A 13,706-nucleotide genomic window follows, 5' to 3' on the forward strand; every position below is an offset into this window, starting at 1 on the left:
GTCGACCCAATCATCTTGACGGGAGGAGACAAAATGTTGCAGGTAGTCACCAAGAATCTGGTTCACTCTTTCCACTTGTCCATTGGATTGAGGATGATAAGCAGAAGAAAAATTTTATTTGATTTTTAATTGACTGCAGCGTGCTCTCCAAAATTTTGAGACAAATTGAATGCCTCTATCAGAGACGATATGCGCGGAGACAAAAAATTTGCAGAAAAAATTGTTTTGCCAATTGTGGCGCAGAAGGAAGACCTGGAAGCAGGACAAAATGAGACATTTTGGAAAAACGATCAACGACCACCCAAATGACAGTGTTGCCATGTGATGAAGGTGGGTCAGTGATGAAGTCCATAGCTATATGGGACCATGGCTGTTCAGGCACAGGCAAAGGAAGGAGAAGACCAGCAGGCTTCTGGCGTGGAGTTTAGTCACATGCACATATTGTACAGGCGCGTACGAAATCGGTCACATCTTCTGGCAATTAACTGTATGGACTTTTTGATTCCAGCATAACCAGCCGGATGGGAGGAATGACCCCATTTGAGAGTCTGGAGGCAAAGACGTTGAGGAACATAAGTTTTTCCCGGAGGAATTGGCACTAGGGAAGCAGGAGCAGAGAAGATCAGACACTCTGGAGGTATGAAGTGCTGAGGAAGAGCTTCGGATTCTGAGGCATCGGTGGAATGTGATAGAGCATAAGCTCTGACATTCTTGTCCGCAGGTCGAAAATGAATTTGAAAATTTAAACTGGCAAAAAGCAACGACCATATAGCCTGTCGAGGATTTAACCGCTGGGCGAATTGAAGATAAGATACATTTTTATGGTCTGTGTAGATGGTGATGGGATGAAGGGATCCTTCCAGAAGATGTTTCCACTCCTCAAGTGCCAATATGGCCAATAGTTCACGGTCTCGTATAGAATATTTTTTTTCAGGAGGAGAAAAAGTTTTGGAGAAAAATCCGCAAGTGACGTTATTTCCCTTAACGTTTTTTTTAAAGAAGGACAGCTCCGCCTCCAACTGAAGAGGCATCAACCTCAAAAGAAGAAAGGCTTCAGAGGATCTGGCCTGGACAAGACTGGTGCAGAGGTGAAGACGGCCTTAAGGCGATTGAAAGCTTCATCCGCTTAGGGAGGCCAGGACCTCGGATTCGCGTTTTTCTTAATCAGTGCCACAATAGGCGCAACGATGGTAGAGAAGTGGGGAATGAACTGACGATAGTAGTTGGCGAATCCGAGGAAGCGCTGGATAGCACGAAGTCCAGAGGGGCGAGGCCAATCCAACACCGCAGAGAGTTTGTCAGGATCCATTTGAAGACCTTGACCGGAAACTAGGTATCCCTGGAAAGGAAGACAGCTGCGTTCAAAAAGAAATTTTTCAAATTTGGCGTATAGATGATTTTCACGAAGGTGCTGTAGCACTTGACGGACATGGAGCCGATGTTCCTCTAGGTTGGAGGAAAAAAATAGGGTATCATCTAAATAGACAACAACGCAGGTATACAGTAAATCCCCAAAAATTTAATTAACAAAATCTTGAAAGACTGCAGGGGCATTGCAAAGTCCAAATGGCATGACGAGATATTCGAAGTGGCCATCTCTGGTGTTAAAAGCGTTTTTTTCACTCATCACCTTCACGAATTCTGATGAGGTTATAAGCGCCCCTAAGGTCAAGTTTAGTAAAACATTTTGCTCCGCGTAGACAATCAAAGAGTTCCGAGATGAGAGGTAGAGGATAGCGTTTTTTTGCTGTGATTTTATTAAGGCCACAATAGTTTATGCAAGGGCGTAGAGATCCGTCTTTTTTGGCAACGAAGACTTCCTGATGAAACCTCTCTTTAGATTCTCCTGAATGTATTTGGCCATGGCCTGAGTCTCTGGAGCGGAGAGGGGATAGATTCTGCCACGGGGCGGTGTGGTACCAGGGAGCAAGTCAATAGGGCAGTCGTAGGGTCTGTGCGGTGGTAAGATTTCCGCCTGCTTCTTGCAAAAGACGTCAGAATAGTCCTGATAGACCTTAGGAAGGCCAGGCACTGGTGTGGCGATGGGGACGTGGCTGGTAGGTACAAACTTAAGGCAGCGTTTGTGGCAGGAAGAGCCCCAAGTTTTAATGTCACCAGTGGTCCAGTCGAGGGTGGGAGTGTGACGCTGGAGCCAGGGCAAGCCAAGATGAATCTCAGAGGTACAGTTAGGCAATACAAAGAATTCAATTTTTTCTTGATGGAGAGCCCCAACGGTCATGAGCAGGGATTCAGTGCGGTAACGCACGGTGCAGGCCAGATTTTCTCCGTTTACAGACGAAATGAAGAAAAGTTTGACGAGACGGGTAACAGGAATATTGAATCTGTTGATGAGTGAGGCTTCAATAAAGTTTCCTGCTGAACCAGAGTCCAGGAAGGTCACTGCAGAGAAGGAAGAATTAGCCGATAGAGAAATCCACACTGGTATAGTCAGACGTGGAGAGGATGAATTCACACCTAGTAACACCTCTCCCACGTTAACTAGGTGCATGTGTTTCCCTGACGCGGAGGACGAATAGGGCAGTCCTTTAGGAAATGTTCGGCACTAGCACAGTACAGGCACAAGTTTTCATTTCTGCGGCGAATCCTCTCTTCTTGGGTCAGGCAAGACCGATCCACTTGCATAGCCTCCTCGGTGGGAGGCACAGGAATAGGTTGCAAAGGACTCTGGAAGAGAGGTGCCAAGCGATGAGACTGCTTAGTGCGAACAAGATCCTTTTCTTGGCGAAGCTCCTTGCGTCTTTCAGAGAAACGCATATCTATGCGGGTGGCCGAATGGATGAGTTCAGACAGGGTAGCAGGAATTTCTCGTGCGGCCAGAACATCTTTGATGTGGCTGGATAAACCTTTCTTGAAGGTCGAGCAGAGAGCCTCGTTGTTCCAGGCGAGCTCATAGGTGAGGGTGCGGAACTGTATGGCATATTCACCCACTGAAGAGCTCCCTTGAACAAGATTCAGAAGGGCCGTCTCGGCTGAGGAAGCCCGGGCTGGCTCCTCAAAGACACTTCGTACTTCGGAGAAGAAGGACTGAATGGTAGCAGTGGCAGGATCGTTGCGGTCCCAAAGCGGTGTGGCCCAGGACAAGGCCTTTCCAGATAACAAACTGACCACAAAAGCCACCTTAGACCGTTCTGTGGGGAACTGGTCCGACATCATCTCGAGGTGCAGGGAACATTGGGACAGGATCCCACGGCACAGCTTAGAGTCCCCATCAAATTGTGAGGAAGACACAGGCGGATTCTAGAGGTAGAATCGTCAGCTCGCAGTGGAGGAGATGATGGAGCTGGCGGAGGAGATGGTGGACGCTGTGGAGGCAGAAGCTGCTGGAACATGGTGGTCAACTGCGACAGCTGTTGTCCTTGTTGTGCGATCAACTGAGACTGCTGGGCAACCACGGTGGTGAGGTCAGCAAGACTTGGCAGTGGCACCTCAGCGGGATCCATGGCTGGATCTACTGTTAGAGTCCGGACTGGTATGCGGGGAGGACATGGGAGTGGATCCTCTGTGTCAGTGAGGCGATGGAGTGGGCTGTACCAGGGGAACGGAATCTAAGGGGTTACTGGTTTTCACCAGAGCCCATCGCAAAGTGAGATGGACTTGCTGCGGCAGGTAACCCCCAGGTTGTTCCACCCGATAGCGACTCAACCTCACTGACAGCTGAGACAGGTGCGGTACACAGGGAAAAGGCAAGTCGAGGTCAGACGTAGCAGAAGGTCAAGGCAGGCGGCAAAGGTTCGTAATCAGGGGAAACAGTAAAGGGTCTGGATACACAGGCTAGGGATACACACAAAACACTTTCTCAGGGCACTAGGGCAAAAGATCCGGCAAGGACAGGAAGTGGAAGAGGGTTTTTTATAGGAAATCGAATAGATGCACTGATTGGGCCAGGCACCAATTAGTGGTGCACTGGCCCTTTAAATTTAATAGATCTGGCGCGTGCACGCACCCTAGAGAGCGGGGCCGCGCGCGCCGGGATGGAACTGTAGGAAGACAGGGCAGGTGAGAGGATCGGGATGCGACCCGCGGGCGGGCACGTCCCACCGCGCGGATCGCATCCCTGCTGATGACACTAGAGCAGCGCTCCCGATCAGCGGGTCTGACCGGGGCGCTGCACACAGAGGGACGCAGCGAGCGATCCGGGGAGGAACAGGGACCCGGAGCGCTCGGCGTTACAGGCACCAGATACAGAAAAAGGGATCAGCGGACACAGAAGCTCCTGGGACTCGGGACACTGCCGGTCACACAGTGGGGAGGTTAGTAGAGTTGGGTGTAATCCATCAAAGAGAAGGTAAGTCGGCACTGCCTCCATATACAGAGGGAACATACCTCACAGTTCTACACCTAACTTCCACCAGCTTCACTGTACATCCGTGGTGCTCAATCCAGAAAAAACACCAAAATAGCAATAAAGGATAATAGATGGCACTCACTAGTATTCAGGGTCCAAATGCCATTTATTCAAACAGGCCATCGATACAAGCATAGCCAATGGGCCGTTTCACGCTATCCGTAGCTCTTCCTCATGACCTCTGACAATGAGGAAGGCCATGAGGAAGCGCTACTGATAGCATGAAACAGCCCGTTGGCCATGCTTGTATCAATGACCTGACTGTTTGAATAAATCACATTTGGACACTGAATACTGGTGAGTGCCATCTATTATCCTTAATTTCAGAGTTGGGTGTAAGATTTAGGCAGCAGCCTATAGGGCCTATTACACAGGACAATTATTAAAGGGGTACTCCGCCCCTAGACATCTTATCCTCTATCCAAATGATAGGGGATAAGATGTCTGATCCACTTGGGACCCCCGCGATCTTGGCTGCGGCACCTCAGACATCCAGTGCACGGAGCATAGTTTGCTCTGTACCGGATGACTGGTGATGCGGGGCAGGGGCTCGTGACGTCATGGCTATGCCCCCTCAATGCAAGTCTATGGGAGGGGCCGTGACGGCCGCCATGACCCCTCCCAAAGATTTGCATTGAGAAGGTGTGGCCATGACATCACGAGTGGGGCGCGGCTGTGACATCATGAGCCTCCGGCGCAGCACCTGACTCTCTAAACGAATGCAGAGTGCAGCAGGTACCCAGCAGTGGGATACCCGCGATCAGACATCTCATCCCCTATCCTTTGGATAGGAGATAGGATGTCTAGGGGTGGAGTACCCCTTTAAGTGTTCAAAGGAGAATGATCATTCATCATACAGGTCAAGAAGCTCCAGATGTAACCACCGCACTCTTTTTGTGTGAGGTCTGTAGTCCTGTATGCATCACTGTTCAGTGTAGAGGAGCAGGGAGTCCAGTCTTTGGCAGGAGTCCCTGCTCTTGTTCATCCTTTTCAAAGCATTCTATGCTGATGGGCTAACATGCGTGTGTACAGGAGCAGGGACTCCTGTCAAAGGCTATCCTCCTGGCTCCTCTATACAGCACTGAATACCTTGCCCATCAATTAATGTTTGCTGAGTCAAAGAGAACCGGTCTCAGCCAATGTGCAGTATGTTCTCCAGGCTGGGTGGTCTCCCACAAATATACCGTAGTGAGCAGTAGTTTTACTCTGGGCTCTAAAGGTGAGGGCATCGGTCTGGGATCTGCCGGCAAAACCTAAAACTAAGTTGTCTTCTGATGTTGTACCTTTTCTGCCAGTGGAGTGAGACCATGCATTTTGCCCACCAAAGGCCATATAAAAGCCATATCAGAAAGGTGTGTGTGCGCGGGGGGGGGCGTGGGATGATATGAAGACAGAAATAATCAATGAGTCCCGAGCTGGAGATGCTCATGAAGAGTGTCTTAGCTAATGGAAAGCAAATAATACAATTAATAAACTCAGGGCCACAAGAATATAAGGAGCATCATTTTATTCAGGATTACATACACCAGTCCAGTGAGGGTGCCCGTATACACATCTTCCCACAACCTTGCAAACCTTCCTATATCATTCTATTTTTTTTAATACTTTAAACATACAAATAGCACATAGTACACAATCATATATTATACTAATTAGTTCTCCCTTCTTGCCCTTAAAGGGGTACTCCCCTGGAAAACATTTTTTTAATCAACTGGTGCCAGAAAGTTAAACAGACTTGTAAATTTGGTAAATTTTCCATCCCCTCTTTTTTTATTTATTTTTTTGCTTGGTCTGCATTCTGCCCCTTCCCCTCAGCCCAGGCCTATATATTTATCAGGAAGCTGCATTAGGGCCCTATTCCTCCTGGTAGCCTCCCAGTCTCATACCGGGAGCACATGGTAGGTGAGCTTTTTACATCTGTTTCTCCTTGTGCTGTGATGTTTGGCATCCGTTACTGCGCCGGCACTGTGTATGTGGGGAGGCGTGGCCCAGGGACTGGTTTGAGTGGCATTAGGGCTGCTCTGCCAGTTGGGTCATTCCCCCTGTGGGCACTGGTGTTCCGGCGGTGGTGGTCGCCGCTCATTGCTGCAACATTTTATGTTAGGGATGCTAGGGACCCACTACTTACAGGTGGCCGTGATGTGGCTAGTGGGCTGCACTTCATGATCATAAAGTACAATAACGACTTATTTGTTTAATAAATGTAGCTGAGAAGCATTAGATCTTTGTGCATGTTGTGGATGTGTGACCATGTCTGTTTTTTCTCAAGTATAATTCAGACTTGTAAATTACTTCTATTTAAAAATCCTAACCCTTCCAGTACTTTTCAGCTGCTGTATGCTCAACAGGAAGTTCTTTTCTTTTTTAATTTCCTTTCAGTCTGACCACAGTGCTCTCTGCTGACACCTCTGTTCATGTCAGGAACTGTCTGAAGCAGGAGAGGTTTGCTATGGAGATTTGCTCCTGCTCTGGACAATTCCTATAATGGACAGAGGTGTCAGCAGAGAGTTCTGTGGTCAGACAGAAAGGAAATTCAAAAAGAAAAGAACTTCTTCTGTAGTATACAGCAGCTGATAAGTGTAACGGGTCATGGCAGGTGGTGGATCCCCTGGGCCTGTGTAGATGATGACATGAGCCGTGCCAGGGAGCGGAGTCTAAGGTGCTGCTGGTTTTAACCAGAGCCCGCCGCAAAGCGGGATGGTCTTGCTGCGGCAGGCAGCACCCAGGTCGCTACCCCTGGCAAGACTCATCCACACAGGTGGCTGGGAGGTGGCATGGCACAAAAGGAAACTGACAAGATGTGGTCAAGGTAGCAGTAGGTCAGGGCAGGCAGCACAGGTGCAGGGTCAGATAAAGGAACAAGGAACAGGTACAAAGATAACAGAAACACAGTAGCTTTCTCTAGGGCACAAAGGCAACAAAGATCCAGCAGGGAACAAAGGAAGGAGCAGATACTTAAAGACAGGTGCAGGTTTAAACACTTAATTAAATCAGTACTGGCCCTTTAAATGTAAAAGCTCCGTGCGCACGCGCCCTAGGAGGCGGGGGCACGCGTGCCGGGGCTGCGAGAACAGGAGGACCAGGGAGGTGAGTGACGGGCTGGGATTTGCATGCGGGCACGTCCTGTGATGCGAATCCCAGCCCCGCCGGCAGTGGGGACATGACAAGAGAGCGCTCTCGCCCAGTGTGTCTGGTAGGAGCACAGATGTTACAATCAGTACTGGAAGGGTTAAAAATTTTAAATAGAAGTAATTTAAAAATCTATTAAAAATATATAAATTAGGGCTCAGGGTTTAGGACGAATGGACAAATTATATGGTATATTAAAATATATATTTTTTGATATACTAAGATAATGATAATATAATAGTGGCGTCTACGTCTCACAGGGCCCTTGTGAAGGCGCAGCACCAGCTATTAATACCTAGGATATTAACACTTCCCAATATATAATATAAATGCGTTAAAATATGTTAAAATGTAATGAGATATATTAAGACACCATACAATTAAAAGTTCATATAAAGTCTCTGATTGAAAAATAGACTGTACAGGGGGGGGGGGGGATGTCTAAGTAGGAGAGTACAAGTTCATCCACAATATCTGTAACCAGTAGCAACCCTATAAAAGTTCTTGTTAAATGTCAGTAATCAAAGTCAATAACCATATAGTGATGGTGCCCGGCAGTAATGCAAATTCACCGAAATTTCGGTGAAAAAACTAGTGTAAAAATCAAAGAAGACCATTCAAATCTGACACATGGTTGCAAAGTGTCAGATGACAAGATTGAAGAAATGTTAGTTGAGTCTGCACTATCTTTAACTAGTTCAGCTGTTGGTAGTGTAGCTAAGACAGCTCTACAGAAAAATTACACCCCAGCTTTAACAAGGTCTTTGAATGACAGTTTCACTAAGACATATGTTAAATGGTTAAAAAGACTTAAAAATGGTAAGTTAGAAAAGACAGAGCTTAGAGAAATTAAAGGTTTAATGGAATTGTTTAATACTTTATTTATGAATGAAGTAATTAAACCAAAGATAGCAATTGGATAAAACGGTTTTAAATCATCTTAAGTATAGATTATATGGTAAATGATTTTTGGCTAGTATAATGGATTTTGGCAATATTATGTAAAAAAAAATGTTAGTTATGTTATATGTTAGTGAGGGATTAATTAATGTTATATGTTTTTACTCTTTGCTAAATGTTTATGGTAAAAAGTTAAAATATATATAATCTATAGAGTAAGACAGATTAGTTATGTATATCTGTGTATAGCTATTTAAATATATATATTTCCCAGGATTGCATGTTTCTACTCGACTCCCAAGATACACAAGGGGTACCCTCCCCTAAGAGGTAGACCTATAGTGTCTGGCATAGACAATCTTACCCAGGCACCGAGTCAATATGTTGACTCGGTCCTGAGGCCTTTTGTCTATGCCTTGCCTTCCTACGTCCGAGATACAACTGACGTAATGAAGAGAATTGAAGATCTAAAAATGGAGGAGGGAGCGTTTCTGGCATCTTTAGATGTAGAGGCGCTCTACTCCTCCATTTCCCATGAGAAGGGAATTAATGCTGTTGAATTATTATTGAGGAGTAGAGGGACACAGTATCTCGAACATAATCATTTTGTCATATTATGGCTTCGGTTCATAGATGATGTGTTCATTATCTGGAATTCTACTGAGGATGACTTTCAACAATTCGTGAGCACAATCAATAGGAATGACCTGGGACTTGTATTTACAAGTACGATCCATAAAAGTAATCTTGAATTTCTTGACTTAAACATCTCTGTACAAATAGACGGTTTTATACACACATCAGTGTTTAGGAAGGAGACTGCAACAAATACCCTGCTTCAGTGGGACAGTTGTCATCCCCTCCCACTGAGGCAGGGTATTCCGACAGGTCAGTATCTGCGAATGCGCAGAAATTGCTCAACTATTGAGGAATTTCAGGTTAAAGCAAACTAATTGAGGGAAAGATTGAGAGCTAAGGGGTACCCTAACAAGACCCTAAAAAAAGCTTATAAAAGAGCTTTGAGTTCACAGAGGACGAAATTACTTACACCCAAAGAAAAAATAGATGCTGACAATGTCCCAAGGATCATTGGTACCTTCGATGAAAAGTCAGAAAAAATAAAAAAGATCTTTGATACATATTGGGGCATATTGTCAGCAGATAAAAATTTGGTGGACTTGATTCCAAAAATACCCATAATTACATATAGACGCGGTAAAAATCTAAAAGACAGACTAACCCATAGTTATTTTGAACCAGAACTACAGAATGAAGGATGGCTTGGTTCGAGTAAACCAAAGGGCACATACCCGTGTGGGAGGTGCTGTGTATGTCCCCTGATTCTTAAGAGCAAAAACTTTGTGAGTGCCCATACAAAAGAGATATTTGACAATTGTCACTTTGCGAACTGTGACACGAAAGGCGTAGTATACTTATTAACCTGTGGATGCCCTCGTAATTATGTAGGGAAGACATTTAGAACTTGGAAAAAAAGACTACAGGAACACATAAGCGATATCAAACATGCCAGAGAGACACCGATAGGCAAACATTTTGCAGAATTTCTTCAGAGTGATACTCAGTCTTTGAAGGCAAAAGTTATAGAAGTAATACCATCACCCAAGAGGGGAGGTAGTTGGGACATATTACTGTTAAAAAGGGAAGCGGAATGGACGTTCAGACTGCAGTCTGTTAAACCGTGCGGTCTGAATGATTCCATTTCCTATACATGTTTTATATGAGTTCCACCCTGTTTCTGTTCAAGATAACAAATTGTAGGGTCCCCATCTTAATATAAACTCTTAAACTTTATTACCATAATCATTAGTGGGGTAGTGTTAGTGCTAATTACTACACTACACTAATTGTGATGTGGTACTATCACTGCTATATATATACACATTTTTTCACTTGTTTGTATATATTGAAGTAATATTCTGCAATATGTTTTCAGCTATCTAACGTCATTCACTACTATAGTATAGCCTCATTGTAGGTTGATTCAATTCTTTCAATACAATCTTCTTGCATTAACCTAAGTGTCCCACAATGGGACTGATAGCTGTAATAGTTAAACTGTGAGCCGAGCCTAGCCAGCAATAATTCAGAATGAGGTTTGGAACGCATACCTCCTGAAGGTAATACTGAGATCCTCTTTGCACATGACCCGGGATACACCTGGTCATCACTGTGCTATGGACGTCACGAAATTGTAGGCGTGGTGGTGATTGGTTTTCCTGGGTCATGTGGGGAGGAATCACCAGGTATAATATAATGTTAGTTAATTAGTTCTAGTACGGACGCCATCAGAGCCGCACACATAGTGCTATTGCACCATTCTTGTTACGCCGAGCGCTCCGGGTCCCCGCTCCTCCCCGGAGCGCTCGCTTCTCTCTCGCTACCGCAGCGCTCCGGGCAGCTCCACTGACCCGGTGCGCTGCGATACCGTCTCCAGCCGGGATGCGATTCGCGATGCGGGTAGCACCCGCTCGCGATGCGCGTCCCGGCTCCCGTACCTGACTCGCTCTCCGTCTGTCCTGTCCCGGCGCGCGCGGCCCCGCTCCCTAGGGCGCGCGCGCGCCGGGTCTCTGCGATTTAAAGGGCCACTGCGCCGCTGATTGGCGCAGTGGTTCCAATTAGTGTGTTCACCTGTGCACTCCCTATTTATACCTCACTTCCCCTTCACTCCCTCGCCGGATCTTGTTGCCATTGTGCCAGTGAAAGCGTTTCCTTGTGTGTTCCTAGCCTGTGTTCCAGACCTCCTGCCGTTGCCCCCGACTACGATCCTTGCTGCCTGCCCTGACCTTCTGCTACGTCCGACCTTGCTTCTGTCTACTCCCTTGTACCGCGCCTATCTTCAGCAGTCAGAGAGGTTGAGCCGTTGCTAGTGGATACGACCTGGTCACTACCGCCGCAGCAAGACCATCCCGCTTTGCGGCGGGCTCTGGTGAAAACCAGTAGTGACTTAGAACCGATCCACTAGCACGGTCCACGCCAATCCCTCTCTGGCACAGAGGATCCACTACCTGCCAGCCGGCATCGTGACAGTAGATCCGGCCATGGATCCCGCTGAAGTTCCTCTGCCAGTTGTCGCCGACCTCACCACGGTGGTCGCCCAGCAGTCACAACAGATAGCGCAACAAGGCCAACAGCTGTCTCAACTGACCGTGATGCTACAGCAGCTACTACCACAGCTTCAGCAATCATCTCCTCCGCCAGCTCCTGCACCTCCTCCGCAGCGAGTGGCCGCTTCTGGTCTACGACTATCCTTGCCGGATAAATTTGATGGGGACTCTAAATTCTGCCGTGGCTTTCTTTCCCAATGTTCCCTGCACTTGGAGATGATGTCGGACCAGTTCCCTACTGAAAGGTCTAAGGTGGCTTTCGTAGTCAGCCTTCTGTCTGGAAAAGCTCTGTCATGGGCCACACCGCTCTGGGACCGCAATGACCCCGTCACTGCCTCTATACACTCCTTCTTCTCGGAAATTCGAAGTGTCTTTGAGGAACCTGCCCGAGCCTCTTCTGCTGAGACTGCCCTGTTGAACCTGGTCCAGGGTAATTCTTCCGTTGGCGAGTACGCCGTACAATTCCGTACTCTTGCTTCAGAATTATCCTGGAATAATGAGGCCCTCTGCGCGACCTTTAAAAAAGGCCTATCCAGCAACATTAAAGATGTTCTGGCCGCACGAGAAATCCCTGCTAACCTACATGAACTCATCCATCTTGCCACTCGCATTGACATGCGTTTTTCCGAAAGGCGTCAGGAGCTCCGCCAGGATATGGACTTTGTTCGCACAAGGCGTTTTTTCTCCCCGGCTCCTCTCTCCTCTGGTCCCCTGCAATCCGTTCCTGTGCCTCCCGCCGTGGAGGCTATGCAGGTCGACCGGTCTCGCCTGACACCTCAAGAGAGGACACGACGCCGCATGGAGAATTTCTGCCTGTACTGTGCCAGTACCGAACACTTCCTGAAGGGTTGTCCTATCCGTCCTCCCCGCCTGGAAAGACGTACGCTGACTCCGCACAAAGGTGAGACAGTCCTTGATGTCTACTCTGCTTCTCCACGTCTTACTGTGCCTGTGCGGATATCTGCCTCTGCCTTCTCCTTCTCTACTATGGCCTTCTTGGATTCCGGATCTGCAGGAAATTTTATTTTGGCTTCTCTCGTCAACAGGTTCAACATCCCAGTGACCAGTCTCGCCAGACCCCTCTACATCAATTGTGTAAACAATGAAAGATTGGACTGTACCATACGTTTCCGCACGGAGCCCCTTCTAATGTGCATCGGACCTCATCACGAGAAGATTGAATTTTTGGTCCTCCCCAATTGCACTTCCGAAATCCTCCTTGGACTACCCTGGCTTCAATTCCATTCCCCAACCCTGGATTGGTCCACTGGGGAGATCAAGAGTTGGGGGCCCTCTTGTTTCAAGGATTGCCTAAAACCGGTTCCCAGTACCCCTTGCCGTGACTCTGTGGTTCCCCCTGTAACCGGTCTCCCTAAGGCCTATATGGACTTTGCGGATGTTTTTTGCAAAAAACAAGCTGAGACTCTACCTCCTCACAGGCCTTATGATTGTCCTATTGACCTCCTCCCGGGCACTACTCCACCCCGGGGCAGAATCTATCCTCTGTCCGCCCCAGAGACTCTTGCTATGTCGGAGTACATCCAGGAAAATTTAAAAAAAGGCTTTATCCGTAAATCCTCCTCTCCTGCCGGAGCCGGATTTTTCTTTGTGTCCAAAAAAGATGGCTCTCTACGTCCTTGCATTGACTACCGCGGTCTTAATAAAATCACGGTAAAGAACCTCTTATCTCTGAACTCTTTGATCGCCTCCAAGGTGCCCACATCTTTACCAAACTGGACTTAAGAGGTGCTTATAATCTCATCCGCATCAGAGAGGGGGATGAATGGAAAACGGCATTTAACACTAGAGATGGACACTTTGAGTATCTGGTCATGCCCTTTGGCCTGTGCAACGCCCCTGCCGTCTTCCAAGACTTTGTTAATGAAATTTTTCGTGATCTCTTATACTCCTGTGTTGTTGTATATCTGGACGATATCCTGATTTTTTCTGCCAATCTAGAAGAACACCGCCAGCATGTCCGTATGGTTCTTCAGAGACTTCGTGACAATCAACTTTATGCCAAGATAGAGAAATGTCTGTTTGAATGCCAATCTCTTCCTTTCCTAGGATACTTGGTCTCTGGCCAGGGACTACAAATGGATCCAGACAAACTCTCTGCCGTCTTAGATTGGCCACGCCCCTCCGGACTCCGTGCTATCCAACGTTTTTTGGGGTTCGCCAATTAT

Source organism: Hyla sarda, chromosome 8, assembly GCF_029499605.1.
Source record: "Hyla sarda isolate aHylSar1 chromosome 8, aHylSar1.hap1, whole genome shotgun sequence".
Lineage (NCBI taxonomy): Eukaryota > Metazoa > Chordata > Amphibia > Anura > Hylidae > Hyla > Hyla sarda.